Below are 20,115 nucleotides of genomic sequence, written 5' to 3'. Positions count from 1 at the left end.
GAGTGAGTGAAGCATTACTATGAAGCCCTTTGAAGTATTGACGCTGTATAAATCCAATTCATCATTATTATTCATTCATTGTCCAGTGCTTGTTCCCGTTAGCCTCCGGTCACCTGCGACTATGGGCCGTAGGAAGTGTGTCCTAATATTCAGACTGAACTATTTGACCCTGAGAAATGATCTAAACGGTCAGGTTTTATTGTGACACCTAAGCATCATGTGGCACCTTATTGTCCTCTTTGTGGAGAAGGAAGGCCTCATCAGTCAGAATAGAACAAACACTAGAACAAAAGGACAAAAGCAATTCTGCTGAAGAACAAATACATCTGGAATAAACCAACAGTACAGACGTTATAATCTCTTCACTAAACTGGACATGATCGTTTGCATTGTATTCACAAGTTAAACTTCTGTTACATGTGGTTTCAAACATGTTCCTGTCTTAAATCAAGCCCTGGTGCTGTAATGATGATTTAAACTGGGGTTTGTAACTAAAGTGAACATGAAGACATATCAGGACACACAGGGCATGATGTCCCAGAGACAACGCTCCTGCTCTCAGAGACAACGCTCCTGCTCTCAGAGACAACGCTCCTGCTCTCAGAGACAACGCTCCTGCTCTCAGAGACAACGCTCCTGCTCTCAGAGACAACGCTCCTGCTCTCAGAGACAACGCTCCTGCTCTCAGAGACAACGCTCCTGCTCTCTGAGACAACGCTCCTGCTCTCAGAGACAACGCTCCTGCTCTCAGAGACAACGCTCCTGCTCTCAGAGACAACGCTCCTGCTCTCAGAGACAACGCTCCTGCTCTCAGAGACAACGCTCCTGCTCTCAGAGACAACGCTCCTGCTCTCAGAGACAACGCTCCTGCTCTCTGAGACAACGCTCCTGCTCTCAGAGACAACGCTCCTGCTCTCAGAGACAACGCTCCTGCTCTCAGAGACAACGCTCCTGCTCTCAGAGACAACGCTCCTGCTCTCAGAGACAACGCTCCTGCTCTCAGAGACAACGCTCCTGCTCTCAGAGACAACGCTCCTGCTCTCAGAGACAACGCTCCTGCTCTCAGAGACAACGCTCCTGCTCTCAGAGACAACGCTCCTGCTCTCAGAGACAACGCTCCTGCTCTCTGAGACAACGCTCCTGCTCTCTGAGACAATGCTCCTGCTCTCTGAGACAACGCTCCTGCTCTCAGAGACAACGCTCCTGCTCTCTGAGACAAAATCTTCTGTCCTCTCGGCTCTGATGCATGTGTTAGACCCACGCCGTGGCCATGCCTCGTTTAAACTTTACCCACTCATCGTCTCCAGTGAGATATTGATCTGGCCCGAGAATCGAACCCATGACCCATTATTATTACCAACTTTAAGCCTCTTTTTTTTCCCACGCTATGAACTCTGCGGTTATTATAACGGCGCATCTAATTTATAGAAATTTGACTGGCTTATGGCCACCGGGTGGCACTCTAGCACAAGCGTTTGACACAAAGTAGAAGAAGACGTCCGTGGACAGTGAAGACTGTCCAGGGGACACATCGTGTTTTCTATATTTTAAGCTTCAAAATACTGTGTTTTTTTTATTACAATCAGACTCATATTCAGGGTGAAATGAGTCTAATGAGGCAGTGAATCTAGACGGGTCTGCAGTTTAGAACCTGCTGCAGTGAGATGAGACTTTCTTGGCCGGACCAGACTCAAGACATGTGCATCACCACATGGACCATATTTATGTGTACTCGTGATAGAGGGGACAGTAGTGACAGAGGGGACAGTCGTGATAGAGGGGACAGTCGTGATAGAGGGGACAGTAGTGACAGAGGGGACAGTAGTGATAGAGGGGACAGTAGTGACAGAGGGGACAGTAGTGATGGAGGGGACAGTAGGGGACAGCTCGGGCGTGTTCTCTGTGCATGAGGCTACATGTTTTATTACAATCCCACTCATATTCATGGAGAAATGAGTCTGATGAGGACATGGACCGTGGACATGTGATACCACGGTCAGTATTTTATAATTCGCCTCTCTATGAAATGAGAATTTCTATACACAACAGGTAACCCATGGCAACCGCGTGTCAAAAGACAACCCTGGCATCACTAGTGCTCTCAGAGCTTAGTTTAGGATGTCGACCTTTAGAAGACAGATCCAAGCTGTCAACCGCCATAAAACACCAAAGAAGAAGAAACGTATGTGAGCTCACAGGGTCCCGGATGATGACGTCACGCAAAATTGTGTATAAATACATAATAATAATTGTTAAGGCATTAAACCCCTAGAATGCTTTTAGAACACTGAACTGACCTCCCTGATGGACACTGAACTGACCAGCCTGATGGACACTGAACTGACCAGCCTGATGGACACTGAACTGACCAGCCTGATGGACACTGAACTGACCAGCCTGATGGACACTGAACTGACCAGCCTGATGGACACTGAACTTACATGTCTTTATATACATTGTATTCATACCATTTTAAACATGTTAAATGTGTATTATTCATATCAGTCGTCATCATCTCACTCTGTTGATTAATTGAACATGTTCATATCATTTGCTCTTGTTTGATATCTGTCCGTCTGAGAGTCAGATCTCTCCTTCATGTGGAGCTCCTCCAGGTTTAGACTTTTTCCAAAGGAGGTTTTTTGAAGTTTTTCCTGGACGAGAATGAGGACTCTGGGACATCGTCCCTCGCCACCACAGACATCACTGTCGTCCTCAGAGACGACTGTTGTTGTGATTTTGGGCGTTACAAAAATAAATTGGAATTGAATATTTGTCTCATGTTGATTGGTTAAAGTTTGTCTCAAAAGTATCTACATTTACAAAGGTGAAGAATGCACAATTTAACTATGCAGAAAGTATACATTTTCCCCCACAAATATCTATACATATGCAAATCAGATTGTAGTTGCATCCATCCATAAATGCACGTGAGGCTTGACATTTAGACTGAATGGTTTGAGCCCATGACCTGGTAGTTAGTCTCTGGTTAGCACGTCACTGTTAGCACTAGCACGTCACTGTTAGCTTCTCCTTCACTGTCTCAAACTCACGCCAGTCTCTCTTCTAATGACGTGTCCTCTTCTCTCAGCTCTGCGGCGCATCCGTTCCACTCAAAAGCCGTGACTTTGGAGCAGAAAAGAGCAGCTGTGGCTAGGCTAACAGGGATAACAGAGCTAACAGGGCTAACAGAGCTAACAGAGCTAACAGAGCTAACAGGGCTAACAGAGCTAACAGAGCTAACAGGGCTAACAGAGCTAACAGGGCTAACAGGGCTAACAGGGCTAACAGGGCTAACAGGGCTAACAGAGCTAACAGGGCTAACAGAGCTAACAGGGCTAAAAGAGCTAACAGAGCTAACAGGGCTAACAGAGCTAGCAGGGCTGACGAGGCGGACAGACGCTTCTGTTCCGCTCACGTGACGCTCAACAAGCGCAACAAATATAGAAACAGAGCGTCCACCTACCGCCTACTGTCCTCACGAGTGGTCACGGCTCAGACATGGAAGAAACACGGAGCAACGACCAGTCCACGGTCCTGTCCACGGTCCACACCCTCGCTGAGCCGCTGTTCGCTGTCCGGGCTCGTGGACATAGTGCAGTCAGTCCCGGAGCAGCGCACAGGGACCGGGGGAGGAGCCAGGGAGACTGAGGGAGGGAAAGGGGGAGGGACAGGGGGAGGAGCCAGGGAGAATGAGGGAGGGAAAGGGGGAGGGACAGGGGGAGGAGCCAGGGAGAATGAGGGAGGGAAAGGGGGAGGGACAGGGGGAGGAGCCAGGGAGAATGAGGGAGGGAAAGGGGGAGGGACAGGGGGAGGAGCCAGGGAGACTGAGGGAGGGACAGGGGGAGGGACAGGGGGAGGAGCCAGGGAGACTGAGGGAGGGACAGGGGGAGGAGCCAGGGAGAATGAGGGAGGGAAAGGGGGAGGGACAGGGGGAGGAGCCAGGGAGACTGAGGGAGGGACAGGGGGTGCGACAGGGGGAGGAGCCAGGGAGACTGAGGGAGGGACAGGGGGAGGGACAGGGGGAGGAGCCAGGGAGACTGAGGGAGGGACAGGGGGAGGAGCCAGGGAGAATGAGGGAGGGAAAGGGGGAGGGACAGGGGGAGGAGCCAGGGAGACTGAGGGAGGGACAGGGGGTGCGACAGGGGGAGGAGCCAGGGAGACTGAGGGAGGGACAGGGGGACGGACAGGGGGAGGAGCCAGGGAGACTGAGGGAGGGAAAGGGACAGGGGGAGGAGCCAGGGAGACTGAGGGAGGGAAAGGGACAGGGGGAGGAGCCAGGGAGACTGAGGGAGGGACAGGGGGACGGACAGGGGGAGGAGCCAGGGAGACTGAGGGAGGGAAAGGGACAGGGGGAGGAGCCAGGGAGACTGAGGGACGGACAGGGGGAGGAGCCAGGGAGACTGAGGGAGGGACAGGGGGAGGAGCCAGGGAGACTGAGGGAGGGACAGGGGGAGGAGCCCGGGGAGAAAATCAACTAAACTATAAATCCAATCAAGTTCATTAATAAGGTGTTGTTGTTGCGCGGTTTGCAGCCAACTTAAAAGGTGCATTTAGCGCCACCTACTGGACTTGTACGTCTTCACCAGTGGCTGGTGATGCGAAATATAGGGGGCGCTATTTGACATAACCATGTTCTTTTTTTTCTTCTTTTTTTTAATGTCCAAAATTGAATATTTAACATTGACTGTAAATTAATTAAGTAACACACTTCCACTTTTAGTCATGATAAAACTATGACTTATTCCATTTGTGAGAAAATACATTTGACATAAAATTACATTTTACACTTTATAAAATATCAGATTGTAAAGAGTAAATCAAACATGTCACTTATAAAGCAGCGTAACATTACAACATGAAGAGGAAATAAAAACACAAACAATTGTTGGTGTTTGATAAAACAGCTTCAGTGACATTAGTGACTCTGAACTACATTTACATGTTTATATTTCATCATCACATTATTACTGTTGGAGTCATGTCATTTATAACATTCTTTCATAGGTTTTCTAATAACAAAAGCATATTTTTTATGAATAGAAGTTAAGCGATACTTAATGCTTAGCTTTAGCCTTATCCAGGTAATAAACTAATAAAAACACTCCTCTTTAGTGTGTTTGTTGTCAAGGTAACGGAGCACATCACATGTCTCATCATCGGCTCAGATCGACATGAAATCAGCCACTTTCACTTCAACATGAAAATAGTTTCATCTTCAAAGCAGCAACAGTCGAGCAGCTCATCCTGATGCTTCAGGACCTACTGTCTGTAAAGACGCAGCAGGAGACAGACTGTTGGAGAGGATGTGGCAGCAGGAGACAGACTGTTGGAGAGGATGTGACAGCAGGAAGCAGACTGTTGGAGAGGATGTGACAGCAGGAGGCAGACTGTTGGAGAGGATGTGACAGCAGGAAGCAGACTGTTGGAGAGGATGTGGCAGCAGGAGGCAGACTGTTGGAGAGGATGTGACAGCAGGAAGCAGACTGTTGGAGAGGATGTGACAGCAGGAGGCAGACTGTTGGAGAGGATGTGACAGCAGGAGACAGACTGTTGGAGAGGATGTGACAGCAGGAGACAGACTGTTGGAGAGGATGTGGCAGCAGGAGACAGACTGTTGGAGAGGATGTGACAGCAGGAGGCAGACTGTTGGAGAGGATGTGGCAGCAGGAGACAGACTGTTGGAGAGGATGTGACAGCAGGAAGCAGACTGTTGGAGAGGATGTGGCAGCAGGAGACAGACTGTTGGAGAGGATGTGACAGCAGGAAGCAGACTGTTGGAGAGGATGTGACAGCAGGAGGCAGACTGTTGGAGAGGATGTGACAGCAGGAGACAGACTGTTGGAGAGGATGTGGCAGCAGGAGGCAGACTGTTGGAGAGGATGTGGCAGCAGGATACCGACTGTTGAAGAGGATGTGACAGCAGGAGGCAGACTGTTGGAGAGGATGTGGCAGCAGGAGACAGAATGTTGGAGAGGATGTGGCAGCAGGAGGCAGACTGTTGGAGAGGATGTGGCAGCAGGAGGCAGACTGTTGGGAGAGGATGTGGCAGCAGGAGACAGACTGTTGGAGAGGATGTGGCAGCAGGAGGCAGACTGTTGGGAGAGGATGTGGCAGCAGGAGACAGACTGTTGGAGAGGATGTGGCAGCAGGAGACAGAATGTTGGAGAGGATGTGGCAGCAGGAGGCAGACTGTTGGAGAGGATGTGACAGCAGGAGACAGACTGTTGGAGAGGATGTGACAGCAGGAGGCAGACTGTTGGAGAGGATGTGACAGCAGGAGGCAGACTGTTGGAGAGGATGTGACAGCAGGAGGCAGACTGTTGGAGAGGATGTGACAGCAGGAGGCAGACTGTTGGAGAGGATGTGACAGCAGGAGGCAGACTGTTGGAGAGGATGTGACAGCAGGAGACAGACTGTTGGAGAGGATGTGACAGCAGGAGGCAGACTGTTGGAGAGGATGTGACAGCAGGAGGCAGACTGTTGGAGAGGATGTGACAGCAGGAGGCAGACTGTTGGAGAGGATGTGACAGCAGGAGGCAGACTGTTGGAGAGGATGTGACAGCAGGAGACAGACTGTTGGAGAGGATGTGGCAGCAGGAAGCAGACTGTTGGAGAGGATGTGACAGCAGGAGACAGACTGTTGGAGAGGATGTGGCAGCAGGAGACAGACTGTTGGAGAGGATGTGACAGCAGGAGACAGACTGTTGGAGAGGATGTGACAGCAGGAGGCAGACTGTTGGAGAGGATGTGACAGCAGGAGGCAGACTGTTGGAGAGGATGTGACAGCAGGAGGCAGACTGTTGGAGAGGATGTGACAGCAGGAGGCAGACTGTTGGAGAGGATTTGACAGCAGGAGGCAGACTGTTGGAGAGGATGTGACAGCAGGAGACACTGTTGGAGAGGATGTGGCAGCAGGAGACAGACTGTTGGAGAGGATGTGACAGCAGGAGACAGACTGTTGGAGAGGATGTGACAGCAGGAGGCAGACTGTTGGAGAGGATGTGACAGCAGGAGGCAAACTGTTGGAGAGGATGTGACAGCAGGAGGCAGACTGTTGGAGAGGATGTGACAGCAGGAGGCAGACTGTTGGAGAGGATGTGACAGCAGGAGACAGACTGTTGGAGAGGATGTGGCAGCAGGAAGCAGACTGTTGGAGAGGATGTGACAGCAGGAGACAGACTGTTGGAGAGGATGTGGCAGCAGGAGACAGACTGTTGGAGAGGATGTGACAGCAGGAGACAGACTGTTGGAGAGGATGTGACAGCAGGAGGCAGACTGTTGGAGAGGATGTGACAGCAGGAGGCAGACTGTTGGAGAGGATGTGACAGCAGGAGGCAGACTGTTGGAGAGGATGTGACAGCAGGAGGCAGACTGTTGGAGAGGATTTGACAGCAGGAGGCAGACTGTTGGAGAGGATGTGACAGCAGGAGACACTGTTGGAGAGGATGTGGCAGCAGGAGACAGACTGTTGGAGAGGATGTGACAGCAGGAGGCACTGTTGGAGAGGATGTGGCAGCAGGAAGCAGACTGTTGGAGAGGATGTGACAGCAGGAGACAGACTGTTGGAGAGGATGTGACAGCAGGAGGCAGACTGTTGGAGAGGATGTGACAGCAGGAGACAGACTGTTGGAGAGGATGTGGCAGCAAGAGGCAGACTGTTGGAGAAGATGTGGCAGCAGGAGACAGACTGTTGGAGAGGATGTGGCAGCAGGAGGCAGACTGTTGGAGAGGATTTGACAGCAGGAGGCAGACTGTTGGAGAGGATGTGACAGCAGGAGACACTGTTGGAGAGGATGTGGCAGCAGGAGACAGACTGTTGGAGAGGATGTGACAGCAGGAGGCACTGTTGGAGAGGATGTGGCAGCAGGAAGCAGACTGTTGGAGAGGATGTGACAGCAGGAGACAGACTGTTGGAGAGGATGTGAGAGCAGGAGGCAGACTGTTGGAGAGGATGTGACAGCAGGAGACAGACTGTTGGAGAGGATGTGGCAGCAAGAGGCAGACTGTTGGAGAGGATGTGGCAGCAGGAGACAGACTGTTGGAGAGGATGTGGCAGCAGGAGACAGACTGTTGGAGAGGATGTGACAGCAGGAGACAGAATGTTGGAGAGGGTGTGGCAGCAGGAGACATACTGTTGAAGAGGATGTGACAGCAGGAGACCGACTGTTGGAAAGGATGTGACAGCAGGAGACAGACTGTTGGAGAGGATGTGGCAGCAGGAGACAGACTGTTGGAGAGGATGTGACAGCAGGAGACAGAATGTTGGAGAGGGTGTGGCAGCAGGAGACAGACTGTTGGAGAGGATGTGACAGCAGGAGACAAACTGTTGGAGAGGATGTGACAGCAGGAGACAGACTGTTGGAGAGGGTGTGGCAGCAGGAGTCCGACTGTTGGAGAGGGTGTGGCAGCAGGAGACCGACTGTTGGAAAGGATGTGACAGCAGGAGACAGACTGTTGGAGAGGATGTGGCAGCATGAAGCAGATTGTTGGAGAGGATGTGACAGCAGGAGGCAGACTGTTGGAGAGGATGTGGCAGCAGGAAGCAGACTGTTGGAGAGGATGTGACAACAGGAGACAGACTGTTGGAGAGGATGTGGCAGCAGGAGACAGACTGTTGGAGAGGATGTGACAGCAGGAGACAGAATGTTGGAGAGGGTGTGGCAGCAGGAGACAGACTGTTGGAGAGGATGTGACAGCAGGAGACAAACTGTTGGAGAGGATTTGACAGCAGGAGACAGACTGTTGGAGAGGGTGTGGCAGCAGGAGGCCGACTGTTGGAGAGGGTGTGGCAGCAGGAGACCGACTGTTGGAAAGGATGTGACAGCAGGAGACAGACTGTTGGAGAGGATGTGGCAGCATGAAGCAGATTGTTGGAGAGGATGTGACAGCAGGAGGCAGACTGTTGGAGAGGATGTGGCAGCAGGAAGCAGACTGTTGGAGAGGATGTGACAACAGGAGACAGACTGTTGGAGAGGATGTGGCAGCAGGAAGCAGACTGTTGGAAAGGATGTGACAGCAGGAGACAGACTGTTGGAGAGGATGTGGCAGCAGGAAGCAGACTGTTGGAGAGGATGTGGCAGCAGGAAGCAGACTGTTGGAGAGGATGTGACAGCAGGAGACAGACTGTTGGAGAGGATGTGGCAGCAGGAAGCAGAATGTTGGAAAGGATGTGACAGCAGGAGACAGACTGTTGGAGAGGATGTGGCAGCAGGAAGCAGACTGTTGGAGAGGATGTGACAGCAGGAGACAGAATGTTGGAGAGGATGTGGCAGCAGGAGACCGACTGTTGGAAAGGATGTGACAGCAGGAGACAGACTGTTGGAGAGGATGTGGCAGCAGGAAGCAGACTGTTGGAGAGGATGTGGCAGCAGGAAGCAGATTGTTGGAGAGGATGTGACAGCAGGAGGCAGACTGTTGGAGAGGATGTGGCAGCAGGAAGCAGACTGTTGGAGAGGATGTGACAACAGGAGACAGACTGTTGGAGAGGATGTGGCAGCAGGAAGCAGACTGTTGGAAAGGATGTGACAGCAGGAGACAGACTGTTGGAGAGGATGTGGCAGCAGGAAGCAGACTGTTGGAGAGGATGTGGCAGCAGGAAGCAGACTGTTGGAGAGGATGTGACAGCAGGAGACAGACTGTTGGAGAGGATGTGGCAGCAGGAAGCAGAATGTTGGAAAGGATGTGACAGCAGGAGACAGACTGTTGGAGAGGATGTGGCAGCAGGAAGCAGACTGTTGGAGAGGATGTGACAGCAGGAGACAGAATGTTGGAGAGGATGTGGCAGCAGGAGACCGACTGTTGGAGAGGATGTGGCAGCAGGAAGCAGACTGTTGGAAAGGATGTGACAGCAGGAGGCAGACTGTTGGAGAGGATGTGGCAGCAGGAAGCAGACTGTTGGAGAGGATGTGACAGCAGGAGACAGAATGTTGGAGAGGATGTGGCAGCAGGAGGCAGACTGTTGGAGAGGATGTGACAGCAGGAGACAAACTGTTGGAGAGGATGTGACAGCAGGAGACAGACTGTTGGAGAGGGTGTGGCAGCAGGAGGCCGACTGTTGGAGAGGGTGTGACAGCAGGAGACCGACTGTTGGAGAGGGTGTGGCAGCAGGAGGCCGACTGTTGGAGAGGGTGTGGCAGCAGGAGACAGACTGTTGGAGAGGATGTGGCAGCATGAAGCAGATTGTTGGAGAGGATGTGACAGCAGGAGACAGACTGTTGGAGAGGATGTGACAGCAGGAGACAGACTGTTGGAGAGGATGTGACAGCAGGAGACAGACTGTTGGAGAGGATGTGACAGCAGGAGACAGACTGTTGGAGAGGATGTGGCAGCAGGAGGCAGACTGTTGGAGAGGATGTGACAGCAGGAGACAGACTGTTGGAGAGGATGTGACAGCAGGAGGCAGACTGTTGGAGAGGATGTGACAGCAGGAGACAGACTGTTGGAGAGGATGTGACAGCAGGAGGCAGACTGTTGGAGAGGATGTGACAGCAGGAGGCAAACTGTTGGAGAGGATGTGACAGCAGGAGGCAGACTGTTGGAGAGGATGTGACAGCAGGAGGCAGACTGTTGGAGAGGATGTGACAGCAGGAGACAGACTGTTGGAGAGGATGTGGCAGCAGGAAGCAGACTGTTGGAGAGGATGTGACAGCAGGAGACAGACTGTTGGAGAGGATGTGGCAGCAGGAGACAGACTGTTGGAGAGGATGTGACAGCAGGAGACAGACTGTTGGAGAGGATGTGACAGCAGGAGGCAGACTGTTGGAGAGGATGTGACAGCAGGAGGCAGACTGTTGGAGAGGATGTGACAGCAGGAGGCAGACTGTTGGAGAGGATGTGACAGCAGGAGGCAGACTGTTGGAGAGGATTTGACAGCAGGAGGCAGACTGTTGGAGAGGATGTGACAGCAGGAGACACTGTTGGAGAGGATGTGGCAGCAGGAGACAGACTGTTGGAGAGGATGTGACAGCAGGAGGCACTGTTGGAGAGGATGTGGCAGCAGGAAGCAGACTGTTGGAGAGGATGTGACAGCAGGAGACAGACTGTTGGAGAGGATGTGACAGCAGGAGGCAGACTGTTGGAGAGGATGTGACAGCAGGAGACAGACTGTTGGAGAGGATGTGGCAGCAAGAGGCAGACTGTTGGAGAAGATGTGGCAGCAGGAGACAGACTGTTGGAGAGGATGTGGCAGCAGGAGGCAGACTGTTGGAGAGGATTTGACAGCAGGAGGCAGACTGTTGGAGAGGATGTGACAGCAGGAGACACTGTTGGAGAGGATGTGGCAGCAGGAGACAGACTGTTGGAGAGGATGTGACAGCAGGAGGCACTGTTGGAGAGGATGTGGCAGCAGGAAGCAGACTGTTGGAGAGGATGTGACAGCAGGAGACAGACTGTTGGAGAGGATGTGAGAGCAGGAGGCAGACTGTTGGAGAGGATGTGACAGCAGGAGACAGACTGTTGGAGAGGATGTGGCAGCAAGAGGCAGACTGTTGGAGAGGATGTGGCAGCAGGAGACAGACTGTTGGAGAGGATGTGGCAGCAGGAGACAGACTGTTGGAGAGGATGTGACAGCAGGAGACAGAATGTTGGAGAGGGTGTGGCAGCAGGAGACATACTGTTGAAGAGGATGTGACAGCAGGAGACCGACTGTTGGAAAGGATGTGACAGCAGGAGACAGACTGTTGGAGAGGATGTGGCAGCAGGAGACAGACTGTTGGAGAGGATGTGACAGCAGGAGACAGAATGTTGGAGAGGGTGTGGCAGCAGGAGACAGACTGTTGGAGAGGATGTGACAGCAGGAGACAAACTGTTGGAGAGGATGTGACAGCAGGAGACAGACTGTTGGAGAGGGTGTGGCAGCAGGAGTCCGACTGTTGGAGAGGGTGTGGCAGCAGGAGACCGACTGTTGGAAAGGATGTGACAGCAGGAGACAGACTGTTGGAGAGGATGTGGCAGCATGAAGCAGATTGTTGGAGAGGATGTGACAGCAGGAGGCAGACTGTTGGAGAGGATGTGGCAGCAGGAAGCAGACTGTTGGAGAGGATGTGACAACAGGAGACAGACTGTTGGAGAGGATGTGGCAGCAGGAGACAGACTGTTGGAGAGGATGTGACAGCAGGAGACAGAATGTTGGAGAGGGTGTGGCAGCAGGAGACAGACTGTTGGAGAGGATGTGACAGCAGGAGACAAACTGTTGGAGAGGATTTGACAGCAGGAGACAGACTGTTGGAGAGGGTGTGGCAGCAGGAGGCCGACTGTTGGAGAGGGTGTGGCAGCAGGAGACCGACTGTTGGAAAGGATGTGACAGCAGGAGACAGACTGTTGGAGAGGATGTGGCAGCATGAAGCAGATTGTTGGAGAGGATGTGACAGCAGGAGGCAGACTGTTGGAGAGGATGTGGCAGCAGGAAGCAGACTGTTGGAGAGGATGTGACAACAGGAGACAGACTGTTGGAGAGGATGTGGCAGCAGGAAGCAGACTGTTGGAAAGGATGTGACAGCAGGAGACAGACTGTTGGAGAGGATGTGGCAGCAGGAAGCAGACTGTTGGAGAGGATGTGGCAGCAGGAAGCAGACTGTTGGAGAGGATGTGACAGCAGGAGACAGACTGTTGGAGAGGATGTGGCAGCAGGAAGCAGAATGTTGGAAAGGATGTGACAGCAGGAGACAGACTGTTGGAGAGGATGTGGCAGCAGGAAGCAGACTGTTGGAGAGGATGTGACAGCAGGAGACAGAATGTTGGAGAGGATGTGGCAGCAGGAGACCGACTGTTGGAAAGGATGTGACAGCAGGAGACAGACTGTTGGAGAGGATGTGGCAGCAGGAAGCAGACTGTTGGAGAGGATGTGGCAGCAGGAAGCAGATTGTTGGAGAGGATGTGACAGCAGGAGGCAGACTGTTGGAGAGGATGTGGCAGCAGGAAGCAGACTGTTGGAGAGGATGTGACAACAGGAGACAGACTGTTGGAGAGGATGTGGCAGCAGGAAGCAGACTGTTGGAAAGGATGTGACAGCAGGAGACAGACTGTTGGAGAGGATGTGGCAGCAGGAAGCAGACTGTTGGAGAGGATGTGGCAGCAGGAAGCAGACTGTTGGAGAGGATGTGACAGCAGGAGACAGACTGTTGGAGAGGATGTGGCAGCAGGAAGCAGAATGTTGGAAAGGATGTGACAGCAGGAGACAGACTGTTGGAGAGGATGTGGCAGCAGGAAGCAGACTGTTGGAGAGGATGTGACAGCAGGAGACAGAATGTTGGAGAGGATGTGGCAGCAGGAGACCGACTGTTGGAGAGGATGTGGCAGCAGGAAGCAGACTGTTGGAAAGGATGTGACAGCAGGAGGCAGACTGTTGGAGAGGATGTGGCAGCAGGAAGCAGACTGTTGGAGAGGATGTGACAGCAGGAGACAGAATGTTGGAGAGGATGTGGCAGCAGGAGGCAGACTGTTGGAGAGGATGTGACAGCAGGAGACAAACTGTTGGAGAGGATGTGACAGCAGGAGACAGACTGTTGGAGAGGGTGTGGCAGCAGGAGGCCGACTGTTGGAGAGGGTGTGACAGCAGGAGACCGACTGTTGGAGAGGGTGTGGCAGCAGGAGGCCGACTGTTGGAGAGGGTGTGGCAGCAGGAGACCGACTGTTGGAAAGGATGTGACAGCAGGAGACAGACTGTTGGAGAGGATGTGGCAGCAGGAGGCAGACTGTTGGGAGAGGATGTGGCAGCAGGAGACAGACTGTTGGAGAGGATGTGGCAGCAGGAAGCAGACTGTTGGAGAGGATATGACAGCAGGAGACAGAATGTTGGAGAGGATGTGGCAGCAGGAGGCAGACTGTTGGAGAGGATGTGACAGCAGGAGACAAACTGTTGGAGAGGATGTGACAGCAGGAGACAGACTGTTGGAGAGGATGTGACAGCAGGAGACAAACTGTTGGAGAGGATGTGACAGCAGGAGACAGACTGTTGGAGAGGGTGTGGCAGCAGGAGGCCGACTGTTGGAGAGGGTGTGGCAGCAGGAGACCGACTGTTGGAAAGGATGTGACAGCAGGAGACAGACTGTTGGAGAGGATGTGGCAGCATGAAGCAGATTGTTGGAGAGGATGTGACAGCAGGAGGCAGACTGTTGGAGAGGATGTGGCAGCAGGAAGCAGACTGTTGGAGAGGATGTGACAACAGGAGACAGACTGTTGGAGAGGATGTGGCAGCAGGAGACAGACTGTTGGAGAGGATGTGACAGCAGGAGACAGAATGTTGGAGAGGGTGTGGCAGCAGGAGACAGACTGTTGGAGAGGATGTGACAGCAGGAGACAAACTGTTGGAGAGGATGTGACAGCAGGAGACAGACTGTTGGAGAGGGTGGGGCAGCAGGAGGCCGACTGTTGGAGAGGGTGTGGCAGCAGGAGACCGACTGTTGGAAAGGATGTGACAGCAGGAGACAGACTGTTGGAGAGGATGTGGCAGCATGAAGCAGATTGTTGGAGAGGATATGACAGCAGGAGGCAGACTGTTGGAGAGGATGTGGCAGCAGGAAGCAGACTGTTGGAGAGGATGTGACAACAGGAGACAGACTGTTGGAGAGGATGTGGCAGCAGGAAGCAGACTGTTGGAAAGGATGTGACAGCAGGAGACAGACTGTTGGAGAGGATGTGGCAGCAGGAAGCAGACTGTTGGAGAGGATGTGGCAGCAGGAAGCAGACTGTTGGAGAGGATGTGACAGCAGGAGACAGACTGTTGGAGAGGATGTGGCAGCAGGAAGCAGAATGTTGGAAAGGATGTGACAGCAGGAGACAGACTGTTGGAGAGGATGTGGCAGCAGGAAGCAGACTGTTGGAGAGGATGTGACAGCAGGAGACAGAATGTTGGAGAGGATGTGGCAGCAGGAGACCGACTGTTGGAGAGGATGTGGCAGCAGGAAGCAGACTGTTGGAAAGGATGTGACAGCAGGAGGCAGACTGTTGGAGAGGATGTGGCAGCAGGAAGCAGACTGTTGGAGAGGATGTGACAGCAGGAGACAGAATGTTGGAAAGGATGTGGCAGCAGGAGGCAGACTGTTGGAGAGGATGTGGCAGCAGGAAGCAGACTGTTGGAGAGGATGTGACAGCAGGAGACAGACTGTTGGAGAGGATGTGGCAGCAGGAAGCAGACTGTTGGAGAGGATGTGACAGCAGGAGACAGAATGTTGGAGAGGATGTGGCAGCAGGAGGCAGACTGTTGGAGAGGATGTGGCAGCAGGAGGCAGACTGTTGGGAGAGGATGTGGCAGCAGGAGACAGACTGTTGGAGAGGATGTGGCAGCAGGAAGCAGACTGTTGGAGAGGATGTGACAGCAGGAGACAGACTGTTGGAGAGGATGTGACAGCAGGAGACAGAATGTTGGAGAGGATGTGGCAGCAGGAGGCAGACTGTTGGAGAGGGTGTGGCAGCAGGAGGCCGACTGTTGGAGAGGGTGTGGCAGCAGGAGACCGACTGTTGGAAAGTATGTGACAGCAGGAGACAGACTGTTGGAGAGGATGTGGCAGCAGGAAGTAGACTGTTGGAGAGGATGTGACAGCAGGAGACAGACTGTTGGAGAGGATGTGGCAGCAGGAGACAGACTGTTGGAGAGGATGTGGCAGCAGGAAGCAGACTGTTGGAGAGGATGTGACAGTAGGAGACACTGTTGGAGAGGATGTGGCAGCAGGAAGCAGACTGTTGGAAAGGATGTGACAGCAGGAGACAGACTGTTGGAGAGGATGTGGCAGCAGGAAGCAGACTGTTGGAGAGGATGTGACAGCAGGAGACAGAATGTTGGAGAGGATGTGGCAGCAGGAGACCGACTGTTGGAGAGGATGTGGCAGCAGGAAGCAGACTGTTGGAAAGGATGTGACAGCAGGAGACAGAATGTTGGAGAGGATGTGGCAGCAGGAAGCAGACTGTTGGAGAGGATGTGACAGCAGGAGACAGACTGTTGGAGAGGATGTGACAGCAGGAGACAGAAAGTTGGAGAGGATGTGGCAGCAGGAGGCAGACTGTTGGAGAGGATGTGGCAGCAGGAGGCAGACTGTTGGGAGAGGATGTGAGAGCAGGAGACAGACTGTTGGAGAGGATGTGACAGCAGGAGGTACTGTTGGAGAGGATGTGGCAGCAGGAAGCAGACTGTTGGAGAGGATGTGACAGCAGGAGACAGACTGTTGGAGAGGATGTGACAGCAGGAGGCAGACTGTTGGAGAGGATGTGACAGCAGGAGGCAGACTGTTGGAGAGGATGTGACAGCAGGAGGCAGACTGTTGGAGAGGATGTGACAGCAGGAGGCAGACTGTTGGAGAGGATGTGACAGCAGGAGGCAGACTGTTGGAGAGGATGTGACAGCAGGAGGCAGACTGTTGGAGAGGATGTGACAGCAGGAGACAGACTGTTGGAGAGGATGTGGCAGCAGGAAGCAGACTGTTGGAGAGGATGTGACAGCAGGAGACAGATTGTTGGAGAGGATGTGGCAGCAGGAGACAGACTGTTGGAGAGGATGTGACAGCAGGAGACAGACTGTTGGAGAGGATGTGACAGCAGGAGGCAGACTGTTGGAGAGGATGTGACAGCAGGAGGCAGACTGTTGGAGAGGATGTGACAGCAGGAGGCAGACTGTTGGAGAGGATGTGACAGCAGGAGGCAGACTGTTGGAGAGGATGTGACAGCAGGAGGCAGACTGTTGGAGAGGATGTGACAGCAGGAGACACTGTTGGAGAGGATGTGGCAGCAGGAGACAGACTGTTGGAGAGGATGTGACAGCAGGAGGCACTGTTGGAGAGGATGTGGCAGCAGGAAGCAGACTGTTGGAGAGGATGTGACAGCAGGAGACAGACTGTTGGAGAGGATGTGACAGCAGGAGGCAGACTGTTGGAGAGGATGTGACAGCAGGAGACAGACTGTTGGAGAGGATGTGGCAGCATGAAGCAGACTGTTGGAGAGGATGTGACAGCAGGAGGCAGACTGTTGGAGAGGATGTGGCAGCAGGAAGCAGACTGTTGGAGAGGATGTGACAGCAGGAGACAGACTGTTGGAGAGGATGTGGCAGCAGGAAGCAGACTGTTGGAAAGGATGTGACAGCAGGAGACAGACTGTTGGAGAGGATGTGGCAGCAGGAAGCAGACTGTTGGAGAGGATGTGGCAGCAGGAAGCAGACTGTTGGAGAGGATGTGACAGCAGGAGACAGACTGTTGGATAGGATGTGGCAGCAGGAAGCAGAATGTTGGAAAGGATGTGACAGCAGGAGACAGACTGTTGGAGAGGATGTGGCAGCAGGAAGCAGACTGTTGGAGAGGATGTGACAGCAGGAGACAGAATGTTGGAGAGGATGTGGCAGCAGGAGACCGACTGTTGGAGAGGATGTGGCAGCAGGAAGCAGACTGTTGGAAAGGATGTGACAGCAGGAGGCAGACTGTTGGAGAGGATGTGGCAGCAGGAAGCAGACTGTTGGAGAGGATGTGACAGCAGGAGACAGAATGTTGGAGAGGATGTGGCAGCAGGAGGCAGACTGTTGGAGAGGATGTGGCAGCAGGAAGCAGACTGTTGGAGAGGATGTGACAGCAGGAGACAGACTGTTGGAGAGGATGTGGCAGCAGGAAGCAGACTGTTGGAGAGGATGTGACAGCAGGAGACAGAATGTTGGAGAGGATGTGGCAGCAGGAGGCAGACTGTTGGAGAGGATGTGGCAGCAGGAGGCAGACTGTTGGGAGAGGATGTGGCAGCAGGAGACAGACTGTTGGAGAGGATGTGGCAGCAGGAAGCAGACTGTTGGAGAGGATGTGACAGCAGGAGACAGACTGTTGGAGAGGATGTGAAAGCAGGAGACAGAATGTTGGAGAGGATGTGGCAGCAGGAGGCAGACTGTTGGAGAGGATGTGGCAGCAGGAGACAGACTGTTGGAGAGGATGTGACAGCAGGAGACAGACTGTAGGAGAGGATGTGACAGCAGGAGACAGAATGTTTGAGAGGATGTGGCAGCAGGAAGCAGACTGTTGGAGAGGGTGTGGCAGCAGGAGGCCGACTGTTGGAGAGGGTGTGGCAGCAGGAGACCGACTGTTGGAGAGGATGTGGCAGCAGGAGACAGACTGTTGGAGAGGATGTGGCAGCAGGAAGCAGACTGTTGGAGAGGATGTGACAGCAGGAGACACTGTTGGAGAGGATGTGGCAGCAGGAAGCAGACTGTTGGAAAGGATGTGACAGCAGGAGACAGAATGTTGGAGAGGATGTGGCAGCAGGAGACCGACTGTTGGAGAGGATGTGGCAGCAGGAAGCAGACTGTTGGAAAGGATGTGACAGCAGGAGACAGAATGTTGGAGAGGATGTGGCAGCAGGAGACCGACTGTTGGAGAGGATGTGGCAGCAGGAAGCAGACTGTTGGAAAGGATGTGACAGCAGGAGACAGAATGTTGGAGAGGATGTGGCAGCAGGAAGCAGACTGTTGGAGAGGATGTGACAGCAGGAGACAGACTGTTGGAGAGGATGTGACAGCAGGAGACAGAAAGTTGGAGAGGATGTGGCAGCATGAGGCAGACTGTTGGAGAGGATGTGGCAGCAGGAGGCAGACTGTTGGGAGAGGATGTGACAGCAGGAGACAGACTGTTGGAGAGGATGTGACAGCAGGAGACAGAATGTTGGAGAGGATGTGGCAGCAGGAGGCAGACTGTTGGAGAGGATGTGACAGCAGGAGACAAACTGTTGGAGAGGATGTGACAGCAGGAGACAGACTGTTGGAGAGGGTGGGGCAGCAGGAGGCCGACTGTTGGAGAGGGTGTGGCAGCAGGAGACCGACTGTTGGAAAGGATGTGACAGCAGGAGACAGACTGTTGGAGAGGATGTGGCAGCATGAAGCAGATTGTTGGAGAGGATGTGACAGCAGGAGGCAGACTGTTGGAGAGGATGTGGCAGCAGGAAGCAGACTGTTGGAGAGGATGTGACAACAGGAGACAGACTGTTGGAGAGGATGTGACAGCAGGAGACAGAATGTTGGAGAGGATGTGGCAGCAGGAGGCAGACTGTTGGAGAGGATGTGGCAGCAGGAGGCAGACTGTTGGGAGAGGATGTGGCAGCAGGAGACAGACTGTTGGAGAGGATGTGGCAGCAGGAAGCAGACTGTTGGAGAGGATGTGACAGCAGGAGACAGACTGTTGGAGAGGATGTGAAAGCAGGAGACAGAATGTTGGAGAGGATGTGGCAGCAGGAGGCAGACTGTTGGAGAGGATGTGGCAGCAGGAGACAGACTGTTGGAGAGGATGTGACAGCAGGAGACAGACTGTTGGAGAGGATGTGACAGCAGGAGACAGAATGTTTGAGAGGATGTGGCAGCAGGAGACCGACTGTTGGAGAGGATGTGGCAGCAGGAAGCAGACTGTTGGAGAGGGTGTGGCAGCAGGAGGCCGACTGTTGGAGAGGGTGTGGCAGCAGGAGACCGACTGTTGGAGAGGATGTGGCAGCAGGAGACAGACTGTTGGAGAGGATGTGGCAGCAGGAAGCAGACTGTTGGAGAGGATGTGACAGCAGGAGACACTGTTGGAGAGGATGTGGCAGCAGGAAGCAGACTGTTGGAAAGGATGTGACAGCAGGAGACAGAATGTTGGAGAGGATGTGGCAGCAGGAGACCGACTGTTGGAGAGGATGTGGCAGCAGGAAGCAGACTGTTGGAAAGGATGTGACAGCAGGAGACAGAATGTTGGAGAGGATGTGGCAGCAGGAGACCGACTGTTGGAGAGGATGTGGCAGCAGGAAGCAGACTGTTGGAAAGGATGTGACAGCAGGAGACAGAATGTTGGAGAGGATGTGGCAGCAGGAAGCAGACTGTTGGAGAGGATGTGACAGCAGGAGACAGACTGTTGGAGAGGATGTGACAGCAGGAGACAGAAAGTTGGAGAGGATGTGACAGCAGGAGACAGAAAGTTGGAGAGGATGTGGCAGCATGAGGCAGACTGTTGGAGAGGATGTGGCAGCAGGAGACAGACTGTTGGAGAGGATGTGACAGCAGGAGACAGAAAGTTGGAGAGGATGTGGCAGCATGAGGCAGACTGTTGGAGAGGATGTGGCAGCAGGAGAAAGAATGTTGGAGAGGATGTGGCAGCAGGAGGCAGACTGTTGGAGAGGATGTGACAGCAGGAG

The 20,115-nt window shown here is 53.3% G+C and overlaps 1 protein-coding gene across 1 annotated transcript in view; it reads right to left on the bottom strand.

Annotated features, from left to right (window-relative positions):
• Window positions 1-3,575, bottom strand: part of LOC140373210 (scaffold protein ILK) — a 31,157-nt gene extending 27,582 nt beyond the window's left edge. Inside the window, exon 1 of the mRNA XM_072459884.1 lies at window positions 3,467-3,575. The gene's annotated coding sequence lies outside the window, so the exon portion shown is untranslated. The remainder of the gene's footprint in view (window positions 1-3,466) is intronic.
• Window positions 3,576-20,115: the final 16,540 nt, after the last annotated feature.

Source organism: Eucyclogobius newberryi, unplaced genomic scaffold (assembly GCF_026437365.1).
Source record: "Eucyclogobius newberryi isolate DKJ021-1_F unplaced genomic scaffold, fEucNew1.0.hap1 SCAF_10, whole genome shotgun sequence".
In the NCBI taxonomy this organism is placed as follows: Eukaryota; Metazoa; Chordata; class Actinopteri; order Gobiiformes; family Gobiidae; genus Eucyclogobius; species Eucyclogobius newberryi.
The sequence above is the reverse complement of the archived record's forward strand: the minus strand, read 5'-3'. Positions and strand labels throughout refer to the sequence as shown.